At 40.6% G+C, this 14061-nt stretch overlaps 1 pseudogene; it reads left to right on the top strand.

Annotated features, from left to right (window-relative positions):
• The first annotated feature begins 4305 nt into the window (after positions 1–4305).
• Positions 4306–4943, top strand: LOC112605946 (annotated as a pseudogene).
• The last annotated feature ends 9118 nt before the right edge of the window (positions 4944–14061 follow it).

The raw sequence follows: 14061 nt of genomic DNA, 5'->3' as shown, positions 1-14061 counted from the left end.
CTAAGGTCCAAACGAGTCACATGGAATTTGAAATTACAAGAAAGTTTTGAGGGTCCACAACTATCTAAGGTCTTGCTGTCCCAAGCCAGAAGTTCCTAATCTAACCTTAGATTAGGTTCCTTGAGGGCAGGAATAATGTCTGGGTCTTTTGGGATGTGTGTTTGTGTATGTGTGTGTGTGAATTACCATTAACTCCTAGTGCCTGGTCCTGGCCTGACACTCATTTAGTCAACAAATAGCCCCCTTTACATATGTTATTTAATTTAATCACCATATGCTATATATCGGGTATTATAATCCCCATTTTTAATATGAGAAAACTAAGGGTTAGAATGGTTTAGTAATCTGCCTAAGGTAATGCAACAAGTTAGGGTCAGAGGCATGATTCAAACTCTGTTCTATCTAACATCAAAGACCATGCCCTTTGCACTGCAAACTAGGGATGTCTACCTGAAGTGACCATCCTGTGTGTGCACAGAGAATGCAGTAGATACCGGCTTGGGGTGAAGAGGGGTGACATAACACTTTCCTTAGTGGCGGAGGTTATCCCCTCACTTTTCTTAGTAACTGTGCTATCCATCTGCTATGGTCTGAATGTTCATGTTCCTCCAAAATTCATGTTGAAATCTGATCCCTATTGTGATGACATTAACAGTAGGGCCTTTAGACTTCGCCCTCAAAAATGAGATTAGTGCTCTTATAAAAAAGGCTTGAGGGAACCATTTGCCCCTTTCACCATGTGCAGTCACAGTGAGAAAGTGCCATTTTTTAAGGAGAGTGTGAGCCTTCACCAGGCACCAAATCTGCTGGTGCCTTGATCTTGGAATTCCCAGCCTCCAGAGCTGTAAAGAATACATTTCTGTTGTTTATAAATTACCTGGTGTAAGGTATTTTGTTCTAGCAGCCCAAATGAACTAATACACCTTATCATTATTTGTTAATAAATTTACTAATTTATTAACAAACAGCCCTTGCCCTACTAATCATAGGAGTATTATAGGTGCATTACTCAGGCTAGGTCAGTTATATTATATTATTAATAATATATCATTTCCCTGTCCTTAGGGATTATCTATGTATAATCATGTAGTTCAAGTAAGCCAAGAGCCCTTCCCTGGAATTTTCAACTACACCTGGAAGACAGAAGTTCTCTTTCCTTTAGGATCATTAAGCTAGGAGGCTGTAAGCCCAGAGTGGTCTGTGCCATGTACCTTGCTATGTGAAGAAATTCTACTTGTAACAAAGTGAATGAAGCCAGAATGCAGAAAAGACCAGAGACAAGTTGGACAGTCAAAGTCCCCAAAGCATTTGAGTCCCTAGATATACATATCCCTAAGCTAGCTCCATCCTTTCTCTTTCCATGGCTATATAAGTCACGGGGAGGAAGATAATGTATATAAAGTATACAAAGTACACATAATATATACTTTATGCAAAGTATATATTATACTTTGGTATACAAAGGTAATACATTACCTAGTTTACCATGGCAGAGCTGGATATCTGTCATTCTCAAGCAAAGAATCTAGATAGTTTCCCAATAGATGGAATATATATATGAAAACACTTTCAGTAAAATTTTTATATGACTAGTGGGATAACTAATCACTAAGTGGTGAGAGGTCAGATGCCTGTAGTGAGGAACAGAGAGAATACCCTAGACCAAAGTCTGGATATTGATCCAAACTTGATCCAAAACTTGATTTCTAGGTTTATTTCTTAAGGATGTTTTTCAATCTATGGTTTCCCCTTTTTAAAGAGGTTTTTCAGAGTAGTAGGTAGCCTATAGCTATAGGCGGGTGATTCCCAAAGAAAGACATCAGACTTCTCACTGAGAAAATACTTTAGGACCAGAAAACAGTATAGTATCAGTATTAATTCATTTAGGGAAGATTATTTTGTAAGTGCCATTTAAATATTTCTTTTTAAAGTAATCTTATAGCTTTGAACCTTTTTTTCTATACAGATGTGGAGTACCTTTGATGGGTTTCTAACAATGTCAAATTCATGACTTCTACTTTTAAGTCTGTGATATTTAAGATACTTAAAAAGCATTTACATTTGAATCCAGTTATTAGACATGATGGCCAAATTATATTTTAGATGAAACATTCCCTAAATTAGCTGCTCCCAACTATATTTATGAGAAAACTTTATATTGTGACAATATATGCAAATTCTATTCCTGGTAAGGTGATGACATTGCTAATAGCAGAGAACAGTGGCATGACAAGTCTATTTTCTGACAGGAAATATGAAGAAACACTTGCAGTTGAGGTTTTGTTTGCCCTTAAAGTTAATAAATTGCATGATCTAATAATAATTAATTGTGCCTTCCCTCCATCATAAAGCTCTTAAAGCATTTCTCAATCAATTAGCTGCTCAGGGACATTATTATTACTGGACATTTTGCAAAATGAATGTGTTCAGAGTGAATACAGAGTAGACTTTACTGCTGAGCAGCTCAGGGTGGGCCTAGGTCACAAGCTGAGCAAGCAGGCTTTGAAGCTTATAAGGAAAGCTTTCAATGTTTCACTAGCTTACTGGCAAGGTTTCTTGGTCCCTTGCTTTTATTTTTCACATATTGCTCTTCTCATTACTTATGCATTGCCCATTAAATCCAGCACTGCAGCTGAGGTCTGGTTTTTCTACATTTCCAAGTTGCATTGCTGGATTGCTGTCTTTGATAAGATAAGCTAAATATATATGCCCAACTAGTGCAAAGTCCAATACTGCATAATTATCCAGTATATTTGGTTGGCACAGGCTAGCAAAGCCAGGTGATTTAGGTCAGAATGTATTTTAGATTAAGGTCATGCTGGAAACCCACAAAGACTTATGGGCCAGATTGAAACATTCAAATGCCACCAACTTCTGTTCTGGCCCACTGAGAGGTTGTTGAAGCCCTACACGATTAACTATTTGCTCATAGCAAAAGGTGGTAAAATGATGTGGTGCAATTTCCCCGGCACCTTTACATGTAGACTCTGCCTGTGACTTATTTGGTTTACATGGTATTTAATTTACATGGTATGTTGAATCAAACACAGGTCTTTTTGTGAATCCTCCAAAAGGGAGTTTTGAGGTTGCTTGAAAGGCCTTCCATCACTTACTCGATTATCTGGAGGCTCTCAACCTGACTGGTATTCTGTTTTATATTTGGTAGTTTAAATAAAGGAAGGCCCCAGGAGCCTGGGATGCCCTATGATGCCAAACTGAGTTATACTCCTCAGCTCTCTTCTCTTAGCCTCTACCTTCAGGTGACAGAAAGGCCATGGCTTAGCAATCAGGAACAGTATGATAGGCTGAATCATGTGCCCGCTCCCCAAAGATGTTCATGTCCTAGTGCTTGGAGCCGTTGCATGGCACCTTACATGGCACAAAAGTACTTTGCAGATGAAATTAAGTTACAGGTCTTGAGATGGGGAGATTATCCTAGATTATCCAAATGGGCACTAACTACAATCACCTCCATCCTTTTAAGAGGGAAGCAGAGGGAGATGTGACATCGACAAAAAAGAAGGCGAGGTGGCCACAGAGGCAGAGACTAGAGTCATGCAGCCACAAGTCAAGAAATGCCTGCAGCCACCAGGGCTGGAGCGGCAAGGAATAGGTTCTCCCCTGGAGCCTCTGGAGGGAGCCTGGCCCTGCCAACACCTTGATCTGCAACTTCTTTCCAGCCTCCAGAACTGTGAGAGAGGAAGTTCTGTTGTTCTAAGCCATCAACTTGCTGTAATTTGGTATAGCAGCCATAGGAAACCCATGCAAACAGTGAAGTATAAGCTGGGAGAGAGGAAGATCCTCGGTCATGCCAGGACCTGCCTCAAGTTAGGAAGTGTAGAGAATATACTGTGGTCCAGGACTGGCCTCCAAAAGAGCCTCAGACTGACTGTTTGGGTCTAACACAAAAAAATTTTTAGTGGATTAAAAAAAAAAAAAAAAGAATGTGAGCCTGAGACTGATGGTAGGAGTTTGGGGACTTCACAAACCTTGGGTTATACCCCAAACTACAGACTGTCCATTCACTCAAATCTGGGGTTGCAGGTGTATAAATTGCTAAATGCTAATGGTCTGTGGAGGGATGTATTTATCTGGCTTTCCTTTATCTCAGCTTTGCTTTTATCTGACAGAATTTCACTGTCAGAGTTATTTTATCTATTTCCCCTACTCTGTTTTTGGTGGGAGACTTTTTTACAGCATGGTTCTTGAAATTGCATAACTGAATACTGAAAATCTTCACAAAACTCAGCATCTTGCTAGGCCTTTTGGGCAAAAAGAAAAGCCTGGCATCGGCAGTGAAGGAAGATGGCAGCCCAGAGCTTCCCCACGCCATTGCACGGGCATGTGGAAGGCGGTGCCTTCAGCGACGTGTATGAGCCCGTGGAGGACGCGTTTCTGCTTCTGGACACTATCCAGGTAGCGGCTGCTGAGCTGGCGGGAGTGGAAATACGCCTGGAAGTAGGGGTCTGGTGTAGTATCTGCATTCCTAGCCTCCATGATAGGTCCTCAGGGTTTGTACATGTGCACTGATATCAACCCTGAGGCAGCAGCTTGTACGCTAGAGACAGCACGCTGTAACAAAGTCCACATTCAACCAGTTATTACAGATTTGGTCAAAGGCTTGCTAGAGATTGAAGGAAAAAGTTGATCTTCTGGTGTTTAATCCCCTCTATGTAGTGACTCCACCTGAAGAGGTAGGAAGTCACGGAATAGAGACAGCTTGGGTTGGTGGCAGAAATGGTCGGGAAGTAACGTGCAGGTTTTTCCCCCTGGTTCCAGCTCTCCTTTCACCGAAAGCATTATTCTATTTAGTTACCATTAAAGAAGACAACCCAGAAGAAATTTTGAAAATAGTGAAGACAAAAGGTCTGCAAGGAACCACTACACTTCCCAGACAAGCAGGCCAAGAACCTCTTTCAGTCCTCAAGTTCACCAAGTTCTAGCATACAATGTGTGCCCAGAGCTACTGGAAACTGAATGCATTTAGCATATCTTGAAACTGAAGTCATTCATTAGGTAAAAAGGAATTTTATCAGAAATTTGTCACTGACAAAAAGGTAGAAATGTAGAACATTCCCTTTCACTCAGGCCTGTGTAATTATTTGCACAAGTACAAGTAAATATGTATATTATATTTATAATTTGCATTTTAAATATAAAAGTTATGTATGAAATATTTATTTCAGCATTATTTAGTAAGGTGACAGAATTGATCTGGCAAATGTCTTTTTTTTCATACCAGTCCATAAAGGCAGTTTGCTTTCAGATGGCAGGGCCAGCAATACACCTTCATTGTCCGGTGTATATAAACTCTCCAACTCTATGTCATGATTTAGTTCATGGGGATATTGATTGCCTTTCCCTTCCACAAAATATTACACTGATTCGTTATATTGATGACATTATGTTGATTTGACATAGTGAGCAAGAAGTAGAAACTACACTAGACTTAGTGGAAAGACATTTGCATCAGAGGGAAGGAAATAAATATGACTACAATTCAAGGACCTTCTACCTTAGTGAAATTGATAGGGATCCAGTGACATGGGGCATGTTGGAATATTTCTTCTAAGGTGAACAATAAGTAGTTGCATCTTACTGCACTTACAGCCAAGAAAGAGGCACAATACTTAGTGGGCCTGTTTGGGTTTTGGAGGCAACATTTTCCAATTTCATTATGATACTCCAGCCCATTTATCCATTGACTCAGAAAGCTGCTAGTTTTGAGTAGGGCCCAGAACAAGAAAAGTCTCTGCAACAAGTCCAGGCTGCTGTGCAAGCTACTCTGTCACTTGGGTCATATGATCCAGCAGATCCAGTGGTGTTTAAGTGGCAGTGGCAGATAGGGATGCTGTTTAAAGCTTCTGGGAGGTCCCTATAGGTGAATCTTGGTTTAGGATTTTAGAGCAAAGCCCTGCCATTACCAACAAATAACTAATCTCTTTTTGAGAAACAGCTCTTGGCCTGATACCGGGCCTTAGTAGAGACTGGTACTTGAGGAGTCACCAAGTTACCTTGCAACTTGAGCTGCCCATCATGAACTGGTTGTTATCTGAGCCACTAGCACACAAAGTTGGATATGCACAGCAACACTCCATCATCAGATGGAAACGGTATACACATGATTGGGCCTGAGCAGGCCCTGAAGGCACAAGGAAGTTACATGAAGAAGTAGGCCAAATTTCCATAGTCCCCACTTCTGCTATCTGCCTTCTCTCTTCCAGCCTGCATCTGTGGCTTCGTGGGAACTTCCCTACGATCAGCTGACAGAGAAAGAGAAGACTTAGGCCTGGTTTACACAGGGTTCTGTATGATATGCAGGTACCGCCCAAAAGTGGACAGCTGCAGCACTACAGCTCATCTCTGGGCTATCTTGAAGGACAGTGGTGAAGGGAAATCCTCCCAGTGGACAGAACTTTGAGCAGTCCCCCTGGTTGACTTTGCTTAGAAGGAAAAATGACTAGATATTCAATTATATGCCAATTCATAGGCTGTGGCCAATGATTTGGCTGGATGGTCAGGGAGTTGAACATAACTGGAAAATTGGTGACAAAGAAATTTGGAGATGAGGTTTGTGGATAGACACTGAATGGGCAAAAACAGTGAAGATATTTGTGCCCCATGTGAGTGCTCACCAAAGGGTTAGCAAAGAAGGATTTTAATAAAGTGGACAAGATAGCCTGTTCTGTGAATACCAGTAGGCCTCTTTCTCCAGCCACCCCTATCATCACCTAATTGTCTCATGGACGAAGTAGCCATGGTGACAAGGATAGAGGTTATGCATGGTCTCAGCAACGTGGACTTCTACTCACCAAGGCTGACCTGGCCAAGGCTACCTTTGAGTGCCCAGTCTGCCAACAGACACCAACACTGAGCCCCTGATATGATACCATTCCTTAGAGTCATCAGTCAGTTGCCTAGTGGCAGGTTAATTACATTGATCCACCTCCATCGTTGAAGGAATGGTGTTTTGTCCTTACTGAAATAGAGCTTACTCTGGATACAGATTCACTTTCCCTTTGTGCAATGCTTCTACTAAAATTACCATCCGTGGACTTAGAGAATGCCTCATCTACGACCATAGTATTCCACACAGCATTACAAGGAACTCAGTTCACAGCAAAAGTGTGGCCATGGGCCCATGCTCGTGGAATTAACTGGTCTTACCATGTTCCCTAATATCCTGAATGAACTGGCTACATAGAGCAGTGGAATGGCATTTTGAAGACAGTAGTAGCACCAGCTATATAGCAGTGCCTTGTAGGGCTGGGACAAGGTTTTCTAGAAGGCTGACTATGCTCTGAATCAGCATCCAGTATATGGTGCATTTCTCTTATGACTGGGATTCACAGATCCAGGAATCGAGGGGTCAAAATAGGTGGGACACCATTCGCTATTAGCCCTAATGACCCACTAGTAAAATTTTTGCTTCCTGTTCCCATGACTTACGCTCTGCTGGCCTAGAGGTCTTATATAGGGTGGAATGTTTTCCACTGAGAGACACAATCATGATTTAATTGAACCGGAAGTTTAAGACTGCTCTTCAGCCATTTGGGCTTCTCATGCCTCTAACTCAATAGACAAATGAGTTACAGTGCTGGCTGGGTGATTGTTCTACCAAGTAGAAATTGGACTACCCTGAATGGTGGTAAGGAAAACTATGTCGGAATACACGAGATACCTTAGGGCATCTCTTTGTGTTACCATGCCCTGTGATTAAGGTCAGTGGAAAACTACAATCTAATTCAAACAGGACCACTAATGACCCAGACCTTTCAGGAATAAAGGTTTGGGTCACCACTGGGTAAGTGCCATGACCAGATGAGGTGCTTGCTGAAGGCAAAGGGAATACAGAATAAGGGATGGAAGAAATACTAGCTTTGATCATATGACCAGTTACAGAAACACAGACTGTGATTGTCGTAAGTATGTCCTCCATATTTTGCTATGACTCCATTTTCTGTGTGTGTAGCATTGTTTTCTTTCTTCTCATTTCCTTATTCTGTAACATAAGCTGCATTGATTTTATAGCATAGTGTTTAAATATTGTTAATTTTTAAAACTGGCTCCAATGTTCAACCTTGATTAATTTTACATCATAGTATTTAAGTTATGGGATGATATCTTAAATACTATGAGAGAGTAAATATCATATGAAGACTTTACCTTCTCTTCTGGGAAATGGGTTGGTGTGTTTCTGGTAGAATACTGGATGGTTAATCATGTTAGATGGAATTATGACCTTGTTATTGTCTTTATGTGGTAGTTATGTATGGTTTAAGGAGATGTGTATGGGTGCCAAGTTGATAAGGGTAAACTTGTGATGGTTAATTTTATATGTCAACTTGAGTAGGCCACAGGGTGCCAGATATCTGTTTACATATTATTCTGGAGTGTCTTGAGTGTGTTTACAGAGGAGATTCGCATTTGAACTGGGGGACTCAGTAAAGGAGATTGCCATCCCCAAGGTGGGTGGGCATCACCCAATTTGTTGAGGACGTAAATAAAATAAAAGGCAGAGGAAGGAAGAATTCACCCCTTAAAAAAAAGAAAAGAAAAGCCTGGCATCCTGGTTACCTGCCTGGTTGGAGTAGACCTCCTCCCTGAGCCGTGAGCCGTGCTGGGAAGTGGTGTGCCCCTGGGGCAAGAGGGCAAATGATCCTGGAGCACCGTGGAGAAGAACTACCTGGCCATCCCTGGGGTTACGCAGAGTCTGGATATTAAATAACGTGTCTACTATGCAGAAGCTCTAACTTCTGACAAGAAGCCACTGGGGAAGCATCGATGTGCTGCTCACAATTAGGGGCTGGTGGAAATCCAGCCGAAAGGAACGAAGTGATTCTGAGGACAAAATAGCTCAATCAAGTGAAAAGTGATTTCAAACCTGACATCAGCCTGACAGTAGCAACTGGGTTCTTATTATTATCTGCTTTTGAACCTCAGTAGGAGAACTTGCCTACCTTTGATACTGTAAGCAGGATCCTTCATGTTTAAAGATTAAAGCAGCTTTCTGGCTTGTTAGAAAGAAATCACATGGGAATGGGTTTCACAGCCAGAAGCTGAGCTCTCTCAAAAGGATGTCACTCTGCAGCAAGATTATCTCCCCCTTCCATGAATACCAAAAAAGCCCCTGATTAATTCTTTCCATTAGGAGCCCCATGTCCCACTACTGTTAGATTTAGGATTGAAACAATGTAGTCTGATTACCACTGTGTCCTGTGCAGTTTAGATTGTAAGTGTGAGATGTGAAATGTAAGAATTTTTTTTTTTTTAACATCCTGTCACTCCAGATGAGAATATACTTTGGAAGTGAAATTAGAAACAATGCAATGCTGATTAAGGACTAGGACTCTCACACAGCCCACTGTGACAAGATTTTGATTGGCATTATGTAATTAAAGGGTACTTTAAATGGTTGCTAAACATGACGAGCTACAAAAAGGTGACAGAAGAATAATTTTAACATAGGAATTTTTAAAAAGTTATTCTTATTCATAATATGTATAAAACACCTGATCGAACATATAAAATTAAATCTGTAGGGTGTGCTGAAAGGGTTATATTCCACAGTTTTTCTTGGAATATATTTTTCGTTTACATGAAGGGTTATATTCCAAAGTTTTTTGTGGAATATATTTTTCGTTTACATAAAGCAATACTTTCTTTTTTTTAGATGGAGTCTTGTTCTTGTTGCCCAGGCTGGAGTGCAATGGTGTGACCTCTGCTCACTGCAACCTCCGCCTCTGGGGTTCAAGCCTTCTGAGTAGCTGGGACTACAGGTGCCCGCCACCACATCCTGCTAATTTTTTGTATTTTTAGTAGAGACAGAGTTTCACCATGTTGGCCAGGATGGTCTTGAACGCCTGACCTCAGGTGATCTACCCACCTTGGCCTCCCACAGTGCTGGGATTACAGACATGAGCCACTGTGCCCAGCCTTACATAAAGCAGTAATTTAAGGCACACTGTATTTACAAGAAATTGCTAGTTAATGTGTATAAATCATTAGGGAAAAGGGGAAGTTTTGAGATATTAAACAATATTTTAGAGGATAAATACCAATATGCCTTGATTTATCCCTCCTGCGATAGTATTTACTGAATATAATTAAAGTAATTCAAATTTTTAATTGTTTTACTGTCCATAAATTATCCTCAATCAAAATGTTTAATTGTTAGCTAATTTGAACATACTAATATGGTTGGGGGGAGGTTTGGTCTGAGAGAGGGGAACAGAAACAGCCCCAAATGCTTCCTCCTGCTCCCTAAGCAATACTTAAAATCTTGAAGGCCCATTTGCAAAAGCACCTCATTTGCAATGTCACTAGGAAGTTACCAAAATGCAGAGAAAAGTGTGTTCTAAAGATTGAAAAAAATTAAGTTGATTTGAAATTTTTCTCTTTTTTTCCCCTAATCCCCAATGTGATAGTATGATTTAATATGTATATTTATGAGTGATTAGTGGACACACACAATTTGTTAGTGTGAGTTCTATGTGTTTTTGCCAGAAAGACCACTCTTGATGGTCAAGCCCAAGGCTTTTTTGCCAGAAAGACCACTCTTGATGGTCAAGCCCAACAACTACTTGTTGTCCATGCTTAGGCTCACAAGCTGGGAGAAAGCTGCTGGAATTAGGGGGCATGCATCCTCTGGTGGCTCCTCCCAGGCACTCGTAGGTGACTGGTGGTTCCCTTGCAAATGCACTTACAGAGCAGCAGATCTTGTTAATTATTTATGTAACCAACCTGAACTTTCTCCTTTGCCTCTTTTTGAATTTAAGGAATAGATGGAACTGAACTGATCTGACTACAAGTAAACAGGCATAGAAACTCCTGATTGGCATTATTAGTCTTCACTAAAGAGAAGCACAGCAGGGCCCTCTTAAATGTCAGGTTGAGAGCGTTTGACAAACCTGGACAGCCCAAGAGAAAAATGTTGCTAAATGAGTTCACAGCAAGCCCTTCACATTCCTACTTTCTCCTATAAATTGCTTTGCAACAACGGGAGAGGTGGAGAAGACCTTTATTCCCATCAGATCACTGGACTCTTTGTCAGGACTTGGTTCCATCCTGACTCTGTGATTAACTATGGTGACAATTCAGATTATTGTCCCCAAGGGGCTCACTGGTTTTTCAGCATTAGCAGTAAACTCTGTTGTCTCATTCAGCAACCCAATCACCCATGTAAAAGGCTGATACTGCAGGTAGGTGTAGTGGGAGACAAAAGAAGTGTGAGCCTCAGGGAGTACTGAATCTGCTTGAGAAGATTAAGCACACACATAGTGCTTATTCACCACTGGAAGAAAGGAAGGAAGGGAGGAAGGAAGGAAGGAAGGAAGGAAAAATTTTGGAAAAATTCCTGCTCTGCTTTTTATCTCTGTTCATTAAATTGAATTGTCTAATAATTTATTAGAGGTTCAACCTTTAATTTTTTAAACTAGTGGATTATTAGCATTTTAAGAAATAATATTTAATATCTAGTAATGAGGGTTCAGAATATTACACTACCATATCTTAGTATCTATTAAGCCAAACCAGACCAAACCAAACTGAAACAGCAAGTATTTTTATTTATTTATTTATTTAATTTTTTTATTATACTTTAAGTTCTAGGGTACATGTGCACAACGTGCAGGTTTGTTACATATGTATACATCTGCCATGTTGGTGTGCTGCACCCATTAGCTCATTATTTACATTAGGTATTTCTCCTAATGCTATCCCTCCCTCCTCCTCCCACCCCACAACAGGCCCTGGTTTGTGATGTTCCCCACCCTGTGTCCAAGTGTTCTCATTGTTCAATTCCCACCTATGAGTGAGAACATGCAGTGTTTGGTTTTTTGTCCCTGTGATAGTTTGCTCAGAATGATGGTTTGTATCTTCATCCATGTCCCTACAAAGGACATGAACTCATCCTTTTTTATGGCTGCATAGTATTCCATGGTATATATGTGCCACATTTTCTTAATCCAGTCTGTCATTGATGGACATTTGGGTTGGTTCCAAGTCTTTGCTATTGTGAATAGTGCCGCAATAAACATACAAGTGCATGTGTCTTTATAGCAGCATGATTTATAATCCTTTGGGTATATATCCAGTAATGGAATGGCTGGGTCAAATAGTATTTCTAGTTCTAGATCCTTGAGGAATTGCCACACTGTCTTCCACAATGGTAGAACTAGTTTACAGTCCCACCAACAGTGTAAAAGCATTCCTATTTCTCCACATCCTCTCCAGCACCTGTTGTTTCCTGACTTTTTAATAATTGCCATTCTAACTGGTGTGAGATGGTATCTCATTGTGGTTTTGATTTGCATTTCTCTGATGGCCGGTGATGATGAGTGTTTTTTTCATGTGTCTGTTGGCTGCATAAATGTCTTCTTTTGAGAAGTGTCTGTTCATATCCTTCACCCACTTTTTGATGGGGTTGATTTTTTTTCTTGTAAATTTGTTCGAGTTCTTTGTAGATTCTGGATATTAGCCCTTTGTCAGATGGGTAGATTGTAAAAATTTTCTCCCATTCTGTAGGTTGCCTCTTCAATCTGATGGTAGTTTCTTTTGCTGTGCAGAAGCTCTTTAGTTTAATTAGATCCCATTTGTCAATTTTGGCTTTTGTTGCCATTGCTTTTGGTGTTTTAGACATGAAGTCCTTGCCCATGCCTATGTCCTGAATGGTATACGGCAAAGTATTTGTAAAGAGGGGGACAACAGCCCAGCAGAGATAGCATTTAGTTACACAGTACTGCAAATGAGTACTTCCTAAAGTCACTGTTTCCTCCTTTGGCATTTCTCTAACTTTGTTGAATGAGAAAGAGGCCGAGCTTCCAGCAGGAAAGGAAGAGAGCCATAGACTGGCATTTGATTGAAATATAATTCCTTAATAATTTTTTGAAATAATTTTAAATTAGTAAAAAAGATGCACTAATAGTAAAATGAACTCTCATATACCCTTTATTTCTTTCCTAATCCCTCATTCCCTAATGTGATATTTATATTTTACCACCTTTGTCTTTCATGCTTTCTCTAAATGTATTTATACATTTAGGGTTTTTTTGTTTTTGTTTTAGTTTTAAGAGGCAGGGGCCTCGCTATGTTGCCCCTGCCTCTTAAAACAAAAAGAGGGACCTTGCCATGTTGAGGCTAGACTCAAACTCATGGGCTATAGGGAACCTTTCGCCTCAGCCTCCCAAGTAGCCGGGACTACAGGTATGCACCGCTGCACCTAGATAGTTTTTTTTAAACCTTTGAGAATAAGTTGCAGATATACCTCTTACTCCTTAACACATCAATGTATATGTCCTAAACACAAGGACACCCTCCTATATAACCAGAGTAGTCATCAAAATCAGGAAAGTAACATTAATACAATACTACCATGTAATTGATATTATTGTATTAATTGGTATACATGTAAATACTACCTCAGAGCCCTTTCAGATTTCTCTGATAATCCCAATAATGCCCTTTATAGTTCCAGGATCACGTGTTGCATTTGCTGTCCTGAGTCTTTAGTCTCTTTAGTTGGGAATCCTTCCTGTGGTGTGCTGCTAAACTGCTTACGTGGTGGGGTAGGGAGGTCTGATTTGTAGTGGCTGCCAATTATTATGGTGTAAATATTCCCATTCTGGCTGATTTCAGGTTACCAGCTTTGTGGCACTGAACTGCACAGTTGGGAAGAGATGCACAGCATCAGTTTTCTAGAGTGGGGTGAGCCAGTACCAGCAGACTCCAATGCACCACTGACCGTTCCTCATTCTTCGATCTTTCCTTGTGTTTCATGACTATGTTTGCTTTGTTTGTTTGTTTGTTTTACAAGTACAGAACAGCTACTTTGTAGCTGGCCTTCAGTTTGGGTTTGTCTGCTGTTTCTTCACATTTATATTCAGCGTATGCCCTCTGTGGCAGGAATTTCACGGAAGTGATACTGTGCTCTTTGCAGTGCCTTGTCTCAGGAGCATATGATGATGACTTGCCCATTACTAGAGATGTTCACTTTCTTTCTTTTTTGAATTTCACTTAGGTGTTAACTTTTATCACTTGATAAGATGGTGTCTAGCCAGGTGT

The sequence above is a fragment of the Theropithecus gelada genome, chromosome 14 (genome assembly GCF_003255815.1).
Source record: "Theropithecus gelada isolate Dixy chromosome 14, Tgel_1.0, whole genome shotgun sequence".
Classification (NCBI taxonomy): Eukaryota; Metazoa; Chordata; class Mammalia; order Primates; family Cercopithecidae; genus Theropithecus; species Theropithecus gelada.
The sequence above is the reverse complement of the archived record's forward strand: the minus strand, read 5'-3'. Positions and strand labels throughout refer to the sequence as shown.